This window comes from Euprymna scolopes, chromosome 32 (assembly GCF_053919585.1).
Source record: "Euprymna scolopes isolate OS-2025 chromosome 32, ASM5391958v1, whole genome shotgun sequence".
NCBI classification, from domain to species: domain Eukaryota; kingdom Metazoa; phylum Mollusca; class Cephalopoda; order Sepiida; family Sepiolidae; genus Euprymna; species Euprymna scolopes.
The window spans coordinates 84,959,112-84,969,704 of NC_136513.1; positions in this window are offsets into that span (position 1 = coordinate 84,959,112).

The window sequence follows — 10,593 nt, forward strand, 5'->3', positions numbered from 1 at the left end:
TTTTTTTTTTATATTTAGTCAGGATTTACTTGTAGGAAAATGTATCGTCATGCAGGTTGTTCTGGCAAACCCCTGTACAGAGAGAACTTGGGCACTCTACAATAGTGTCTGGTAGGCATTCAAGTTCTCTCCAGTAGGCGTTCAAGTTCTCCTTGCTCGGTCGTAAAATACGCTTAAATATATTTTAATTTGTGCAAATTTCGTATTTATAGAGCCAACACTCTTCTCGTCATTATCAGAGAGGCGGTAGCACTCTCTATATAGGGATGGCCCGTACACGCCTATCGACGCCTACAAAACAAAACTATCCAAATCTCAACTAAAATCAACTTATAAGTTTCAAAAAGCACATGTTCTTACAGAGAAGCGTCTTACGAATTCAGCGAGTGGCAGAACTTCGGTTAAAATGTCAAAAGAGAGCAAAAAAAAAAAAGGGTACAAAAATGGCCAATTGTTCTTCTTTCTTCTTTCTTCTTTCTTCTTCTTTCTTCTTTCTTTTGAGACGATGTATCTCGGTGTACGAACGGTCTCTGACAACAGTTCAAGCATCAATCGACTGCTCGTTACACGGAGAAGTGCAGTGACCCATCGCTTTTTAGCTAACTCCATAATTAAATAAGATTACGTGTAATAACAAGTTTTAAACACTATATACCCAATGTAGACAGACCACTTCGAACACGGAACTTCTCTCAAAAGGGACAGCTCCAAATAATACACCGGATGCTCACAGACGTTCCAGTTCGCCAGTGGCCTATATTTCTTGGACGCTGAATATTTGAGTTGAACGTTAAGGTTTTTTCTTTAAACAGTAGCCCACCGGCGTTAATGAAACCACGAAATCTTTATCTCAGTTGATCAAAATTGTTATAAGAGTAACCTATCAGCAAGTACGACGTCAAAAAAACAATGTTATAAAAACAAATAATTCTTCAGATTTTGGACTGTAAAATATGTACAAAATGTCAATGCTGTGACCAGGATTCGAACCTAGGTAAGCACGGCCACAACGTGGGGTCCTAACCTCTAGACGATCACGGCTAACACTGACGTCTGTCGCTCCTGGCAGAAAGACACATGATTACTGTCAAAGTATTAAAAAATAAGGAGGAAACTTGAAATTCTCACGCATGCGCAAAAATACACTATAGCAACCATTGTTAAATGCAGCTGAATCTCTTCGCTCGCTAGGAAAAGTAGATCAGACCAGTTCTTCTAAGAACTCACCAAACGCCAAAGGAAATAAGTTAAATTAACCGCAAAAGAAACTGCAAGAAAGTCATTTTCTAAGAACTCACTGGAAGATGACCAAAAAGAATCAAAATCCAAGCCCTAGCCACAAAAATAACTAGATATTGTGGTTACTATACACAATCTACTAATAAAAACAAGTAACTTTTCTAAAATAAACTACAATAAATTAACCAAGTAACCTCACACTGTCACTGATTAGGACTTCATATAAAGATAACAACTACACTATTGGTGTATATACCGTTCCACACTTTAACTATTGGTGACGGAGCAGTATCTCAATTCTACGAGAGTTGTCTTGCTATAAGATAAGTGATATTATAGTAAGATACACATAAGTGTTATATGTTTACATTTAATAAAAAATGCCAAAGGCAGCACGTAGTAAAAAAGCTCAGAGAAATATAGACTATGAAAAAAACAAAGTCAAGGTATTATCTGAGCAAAAAGAATACTATCAGAAAAATGCTGAAATAATAAAAATTAAGTATCATGCAAATCCTGAGGCAAAGAAGGCTGCCTCACGTGCTGACTCAAAAGCACGGTATAACAGGGATCCCGAGGGGAAAAAACTGCCTCACGTGCTCTTTATAACAAAGAACCAGAAAAAAAGAAGGCTGCCTCACGTGCTGACTCAAAAGCACGGTATAACAGGGATTCTGAGGAGAAAAAAGCTGCCTCACGTGCTCTTTATAACAAAGAACCAGAAAAAAGAAGGCTGCCTCACGTGCTCTTTATAACAAAGAACCAGAAAAAAAGAAGGCTGCCTCACGTGCTGACTCAAAAGCACGGTATAACAGGGATTCCGAGGGGAAAAAGCTGCCTCACGGGCTCTTTATAACAAAGAACCAGAAAAAAAGAAGGCTGCCTCACGTGCTGACTCAAAAGCACGGTATAACAGGGATCCCAAGGCGGAAAAAGCTGCCTCATGCACAAACTATTATAAAAAGACCTAAAACCCAGCAGGAAGCGACCTGCTACTAATGGAGGCGGCAATGAGCCGCCTCCTAAAAAAGACAATACTATCATGAATGTAAGTTTAAAAATAAGACTGTAAGTAAAAATACTAATTAACAAGAATAAAAAAGCATTGGAAATGCAAAAGGATATAGGGATGGTATGCCAAAAAGTATACAAACAAGATAGCTATGAATGGCTAGGCACATGGAAATAGAATTGAATCCAAAGTATAGCCCTATAGCTTTTTACAACCGTAATGATGGCACGGAATGAAGATTGGAGAAAAGCTATAGGGCTATACTTTGGATTCAATTCTATTTCCATGTGCCTAGCCATTCATAGCTATCTTGTTTGTATACTTTTTGGCATACCATCCCTATATCCTTTTGCATTTCCAATGCTTTGTTATTCTTGTTATATTGTACGAAATATGTAATAGTGTTTTCAAACGTTTTACAAAAATATGGCTGCTAAAGTCGAGACAAAAAGATTTTGCTCTCCGTCGGTATTTACTATCATATGGACGAAGGGCAGATGAATATTAAAACTTTAAAAATTATCATATTTAAACCTATAAATGTATATTTGCGCATGCATAGATGACTTACAATTGCCAAATTCCTATTTTCATTTTGTACACTTAGCAGCTATTTTTGCCGGCTAAAAAAAACAAGTCGGATTTGTTCTACGGGTTCGAATTCTCTATGTATCAATTTTAAAGTATATAGAGAAAATTTGGTAGAAGAGTTTAATAGAGACCGTTCGGCAAACTCACAAACGGGGTCAGTTACTAGTACGCCGTCCGGCGTTAATAATTTGTAAAATACGCTTAAATATAGTATTGTGTGTGGGAGTTCGTTCCCTATGGACTCGGCTGATTTAAATTAAATTTCTTACAAATGTATTTTATGTACCTGGCAGTGTTCTTAGAATGTTTCTGATAAGTATCGCTATCCGAAAACAAACCGATGAAAGTGTAAACTTATATTTGAGAAGTTTTATTACCACACAAGCAGAAACGCCCAGCGTATATAATCACAAGTAGGTTATTTGATCTGACAGGGGCACATTCGAAATGGATGTTTTGTTTAAAGCATAATTGAACTATGATACTTGACTTTTTCATTTTAAACTTAAATTCAAACAATTATCACCGCACAAGCAGTAAGGCTGGACATATAAAATCAAGACTAGGTTCTTTGATAGAGCACAATTGAAGCATGATACTTGATTTCTGCATTTTAAACTTTAATTCCAGCTGTTAGATATATAAACGAGTTTTATAAAATTAACAGTAGGTTCTCTACAGTGCAATGTAGACTAAAACGTATTTTGAACTAGTTCATATCATATTATATTGTACCATATTATGTTATATCATATTATATAAGATATATATATTACATATATATATATTTTTTTAAATAGTATGTATCTATTTTTTTTTAATTGACGTGAACACGAGAATATTTCAATTAAAAGTCAAATATGAACAGGGAAAATTATAGAGGAATAAAAGGCGAATCAAATGAGATATATGTTGTTTAAACAGTTACATTAAATTTAGCTTAAATTTGCAGTTTTTGAAAAAATTGCAAGTATGGACTTTCTTTTTGCCGGCACTATATAGGAAAAGGATGAACGATGAAAAATTTGTACAAAAATTATGAACTTGCTAAATTACAACAAAAAAAATATTGGAACGTCAAAAGTTCAAAATATTTATAGTAACGATTATTTTTTTAATCCATGGAGTTTCTAAAACTAATGTTTCTCTTCAGAGTAAATAAATAGCAAATTATATTAACAGGAAACTTAGATATGAAACAAAACTTGAAAATTGTGACGAAAAATCGAAAGGAGTAGGTAAAGTTTTAGTAACCATAATCCGAAAATGAATTAGGTTCAGTGTGTTCAGTTGGTTATAAATTTCTCCCTCTCCACCCCCTCCAAAAAACTGTGATTTTAAAAGTTTCTTCATGGCGTGTCTGACACGTGATGTAAGCTTTTCAAATATTGGCTGTTTCATGGCCAGAGAGAAATAGGTATTTGCAACTTCTCTTGCAATTTTCGGATTTTGTCATAATGCCCAAATGCATTTTATTTCCTTTTGGTTGATTGATTGTTATTTTTTCTTCTGATAAGTTAAGGGCAAAATGGATTCATTAATTGGTGTAATAATTAAATGGATGATTTTGTTCTATGAAACAATTGCTGTTAAGAATTGTAAATATCAACTTAGTTGTATCCCTTTAAAGGAATAAATTGTAAGATGGTCAACATCATGAAATTCGGAATATAGACTGTTTGTTATAAGCTCTATAATTACATTGAGCTTCATAAATTAAGGATTAGTATATAAAAAGGGTGAATATATTATTTTAATTTGAATTCATTATTGAGATGAGTATTATTTATATTAATTTATTTATTGCGGACTATTATTCTCATCTTTATTAGTTGTTGTTTCACGACGTTTCGGCCAATTATTTCTCTGGCCTTCGTCAGGTGGTAACCGCGACGGATAGGAACTTCGAATCTCCTAACTGCATTCTCAGCAATGGTTGCTATCCGGGAGACGACAACAACTACGGATGGCAGTGATTGCTGAGAATGCAGTTAGGAGATTCAAAGTTCCTATCAGTCGCGGTTACCACCTGACGAAGGCCAGAGGAATAGTTGGCCGAAACGTCGTGAAACAACAACTACTACAGATAAGAATAATAGTCCGCAATAAATAAATTAATAAAAAGGGTGGAATATAATTTTTAAAAAAATCATATTTCTACAGAAATATATATATGTGTGTGTGTGTGTGTGTGTGTGTGTGTGTGTGTGTGTGTGTGTGTGTGTGTGTGTGTGTGTGTGTGTGTGTGTGTGCTCTATTGTTATATTTAACACATATTGAGTTTCTAAACAAAAAAGGATTGGTAGACACAAAGAGTTAAAAAGAATTTTAAAAAACATATTTTACTAAAACAACATATAAATATATGTATATATGCAAGTGTGTGTATATGTATATATATATATGTATATATATATGTGTATAAATACATGTATATATATACATATATATATATACATATATATATATACATATATATATATATATATATATATATATATAATTTTTTAATTTTTTATTGAGCCCATAAAAAACTTGGATTAACATATCGAGCACTTTTATCGTTTTTTTTTTTTTTACCTTATTTCCCTTGAAAAGAAATATATATATATATATATATATATATATATATATATATATATATATATATATATATATATATTTTATTCAATTTTCACCCCAAACAAGGCACAGTGCCACTTTGAAGTAGGGGGCTACTATTAGGGAATTAATTTGCGGGGTCATTATGAAGGGAGAAGAGTAGAAAGATGTTTGTTAACATTACACTTGAACTTCTGCATATCATTGCAGTTGGGAAAGCAGAATCCCGGAAGGGAGTTCCAAAGACCCGCAGTTCTGGGGAAGAAACTATTGGAGTAAAAGGCTTTCTTGCACCTAGGGATCTCCACTGTAAAGGGATGAGACTTAGTAGCTTGTCGGGTTTGTCGGGGGTAGTTACGTCGGGGAGGTACAAGTGTTTGCAGTTCGTCAGAGCATTCACCATTAAAGTATTTGTAGAACAGGCAGAGGGATGCAACATCTCGTCGATGGGACAGAGGTTGAAGCCTAGATGACAGTTCAGGACCTATCAGGTTGGCGACTCTTTTTTGAACCCTGTCCAGGAGCGAGAGACAAGCAGCAGATGCACCAGCCCAGATGTGACAACAGTACTCATATACTAGCAAAAGTACCCGTCGATGACTGGGTTCAAAAACAGCCTACAGAAAATGGACTCTGATTTATGAAAGTATGATAGGTTATGAAAAGGAAGGGTTGTAAAGAGATAGCTTCGAATTTGGGGGTATCAAAACCAAAGAAAAATATGATAAAAGTAAAAAAAAAAATTGATAAACCCCATATTTTATTATACCATACCTGTTCACACTGAAACATTTATCACAATATTCTGTGGATATATATTAAAAAACCTTGTTAAATTTTGTAACATATTTCCATTCTATGGAGGTCAGGCGCGAACGAACACCACATAATTTTATTACACCATATTTCTTCAAACTGAAACATAATTACCAAAGTATACTTACGCAGATAGATATGAAAAGTCTTTATTAAAGTTTGTGCCTATTTCCATTCTATTGAGGTCAGGCGCGAACGCAGACCCCACAATTTTATTATACCATCCCTATTTAAGTTAAAACATCCTTATCAAAGTATTATTATGTACATATATATCAAAACCCTTTGTAACTTTTTTTTAAATTTTTTATTTCCATACTTTGTGAACCAGGCACGTACGCAGACCCCACAATTTTAATGAATCATCATTATGCCAGATCAAACAGACCCATTCCTGTGTCTCGATACATCTTCTATCATTATATGTGATCAGTTTTCTATAATAGTCAACCATATAGGAGCCTATTCGTTACCAGACACACACGCAGACGTTCAGCTTTATATATATATACGGCAGAACATCTACGTAGAATTGATAATCAACAAGCGAAGAAAGGGGTCGCCTTCAGCTTCGATTTAAAGACACGTGTAAAAGAGATATGAAAGAGGTCGAAAGCTGAAGCCTTGGAAGCTGGAAGGCACTTTCTGATAAGCGCGATCTGTGAGAACACCGGGTCATCGATGGCCTCAAAAGAGGCGAGAATAAACTCCATCAGTCGTGACAGAAGAAGCGATCTCGACGCAAAGAACGATGCGCCGCGCGCTACCAGTTTCCCCACTTTAGAACACAGTATCAAAATCGGACATGATTAATAGACGCCAATATTATTAAAATATGCATATACGCATGTATATACTGTGTATATTTAATCTTACTAAGGTGTTCTTTTATATATATATATATATATATATATATATATATATATATATATATATATATATATATACAGAAAGTTTATGAGATAAGTCATCGGTACCGTCGGTTTCAAACCTGATAATAGGGGACCGTTTTAGATACCTATATCTCTTCAACCGATATTCGTTTGTTTATTAACATGTATTACGAGATCTCGTTTAAATCTCGTTTTTTAACAACTAAAAATTCGAATAATTTTTAATTTCATTATTCGAATTTGAAGTTGTTTGAAAAGACTAGATTGGAACCGGATCTTGTAATGTACGTATATGATTCCAATTCTAGTTATAAAAGAAATGAATACCGGCTGAAGAGAGCTTGATATGGGTATCTAAAACGGTCCACTATTATCAGGCTTGAAACCGACGGTACCGATGACTTATCTCATATAAACTTTCTGTAAATAAAAATATAAACAATGCGCTTTCATTTCCGGAATTTTTCCTTATAATAGAGCACTCTGCTGGAATCCTTTTTTCCAAAAAGTATAACTATATATATATATATATATATATATATATATATATATATATATATATATATATATATATATAGTAGAAATGGTAATTAATAAAAACTGAGGAAAGTGCTCAATACTGTTGTAGAGCAAATATGCGTTTTATTTTTATTACCGTATCTTTCTGTTAAGTTACATTATTGTTTCAGCTACCCGGCCGTTTTTTTTTTTTTGCCGTCTATAGCTTCCTCAGACTTTTACAGAAATGTTCGTTATAACAGTATTAATTATTTTTAATCCCAACAAAATGAAATACTTTCTTGGGGATGTCCAATTAAGTCAGCATATTCAACAAAACAGTTAGATTTCTGCATTTTAGTTATGCTCATCTGCCGATTCTATATATTTTTGTTTTATATGCACCCCACATTAAAAAACGGCCTTGTGCCTAATTTGCTCAGTGGAGAAGCAAATAAATAAACACCAACCATACATGGCATGTTACACAAACTGCAAAAAGTTTGCAAAACAAAATTTTTTTGTGACATCATAAAAGTTGGTAGATATTTAGAATATCATATTAGAAAGTTCAAAATGGTGACTCACTAGAAATAAGGGGATGAATGGGTCCATGTCAGAGTCAGTGTAAAATATCACTTTATCAAAGACGTTTATTTTTGTTAAACATAGAAAACGTGTGGGTAAAGAGAACAGCTGCTCATTTTGTTCTTATCCCAACAGGCTCTACATTTCTTCCACTTTAAAAAAAAGGGGAAAAAGAAAAGTGTTTGTGTAATATATATATATTTACTGGAAATGGTAATTAATAAAAACTGAAGAAAGTGCTCAATACTGTTGTAGAGCAAATATGCGTTTTATTTTTTATTACCGTATCTTTCTGTTAAGTTACATTATTGTTTCAGCTACCCGGCCGTATTTTTTTTTTGCCGTCTGTAGCTTCCTCAGACTTTTACAGTTTCAGTAAAAGTCTGAGGATACTATAGACGGACAAAAAAAAAACCGGCCAGGTAGCTGAAACAATAATGTAACTTAACAGAAAAATACGGTAATAAAAAATAAAACGCATATATATATATATATATATATATATATATATATATATATATATATATATATATCAATTATAATAGTTATTGTAGTTATTGTACATATATTTATTATATACATATGCGTGTGTATGTTTGTGCATTTGCATATGATGTTTATTTACGTATTTTTGTTTGGTTATTTTCCTTGTAAATTTCATATAATATAAAATGAAATTTTTTCATGGTTTTTGCAAAATAATAAATGTATATTTTAAAATTATATAGATGCTATTTATAATATAATATATTCTAAATCTTACACTATAAAATGTAATTTTTTCGAAAGTCTGAAATGAATTTGAATGTTAAAACATATAAATCTGAGCACAAGGAAATTTCATATATATATATATATATATATATATATATATATATATATATATATATATCTCAATCATATACAGGATGACCTACTTAAAAGTAATCCATAAAATGTAGTAGGAAGGAGGAACATTATTTTATTGTTTATATGGTAGCATTATAAAAAATGCTGGAAGTGCTCCCCGTTGACATCTATGCATTTCTGGGCACGTTTCTCTGATGATTCTCCTTTAGTTTGCATAAACTTTTTGTTTTAAAGTCCCCAAAAGTAAAAAAAAAAATCACATGATGACAAGTGCGGGAGATGTGGTGGCCATAACCCTTTGCTTATTTTTCTCTCTTCCGTAAACGTGTTAGGAACTCGTGTCAGTGATATGTGAAACGTGTGGCGTGTAGCGCCATTTTGTTGGAAAAAGAATTGTATTTTGTCTTGTGGTGTCAGTTGGTCGGTAAGAGAAAGATTAAGAGATCAGGCTACTTTTAAGTGGACCACCATATATACGATTGATATATATATAACTATTTCATTTATTCACATAAATTTACTATACGAAAGTATAGATTTATGCGTAAACTTTAAGTATTTACTTCAAAAGTGCTCAATACGTAGATAGAGCTATTAGTAATTTATAAAATATATATGGCGATTAAGCTTAATCGCTTAATCGGCATATATATTTTATTTTATAAATTACTATATATATATATATATATATACGAATAAAATTCACGATGGGTCATGAAACCAAAGATAGTCAAGGACAAAATGGAAAAACAAAAGAAACACATCAGAAACAAAAACGAAAGATTGTCCGGTTTCTTTTAGATCTATCACTATTATCGTTATTTCTTTTATCTCTTATCGAAAATATTCCACGGACTTCGTATCTTTCAACCACCTTATACGCCTCAACACCTCGTTTCGCGTTTTTACGATGTTGTGTCGTTATTTTCTTAATAAATTCTATTGCTAAACTTTTTTCTGAAGACATTCGAACGAAATCGGTCAATACCTTATTCGTTTTTGTTTCATTTGTATTTCTTTCTTTATCTATTTTTCGTTTCTATGTAGATATATGTAATTCTATTTTAGATCCTTTCTAATAACAGTCTTCACTTCTGGAAGAAACTGGTTGATGTAATCGCCATATTTATTATAAGTTCGAGTACTTTCCAATCCTTCAAGGATAGATGTATATAACTGGTTTTGAACAATTTTACACATTTTTTCTTTTCTTTGGTTAATTATTTTATTTATCATTTTTAATTGGTTAATTGGAAGTACTCGACTTATGATAAATATGGCGATTACATCAGCCAGTTCTTGCCAGAAGTGAAGACTGTTATTCTAAAGTTGGAAAGGATCGGAAACAGAATACAAAAAATACGTCTATTTGCTTTAACGAAGTATGTATAAGAGAAAAATTCTGCTTAAATATACATACATATATGTGTGTGGGGGTGTATGTGTGTGTATGTTGTGTGTGTGTGTGTGTGTGTGTGTGTGTGTGTGTGTGTGTGTGTGTGTGTG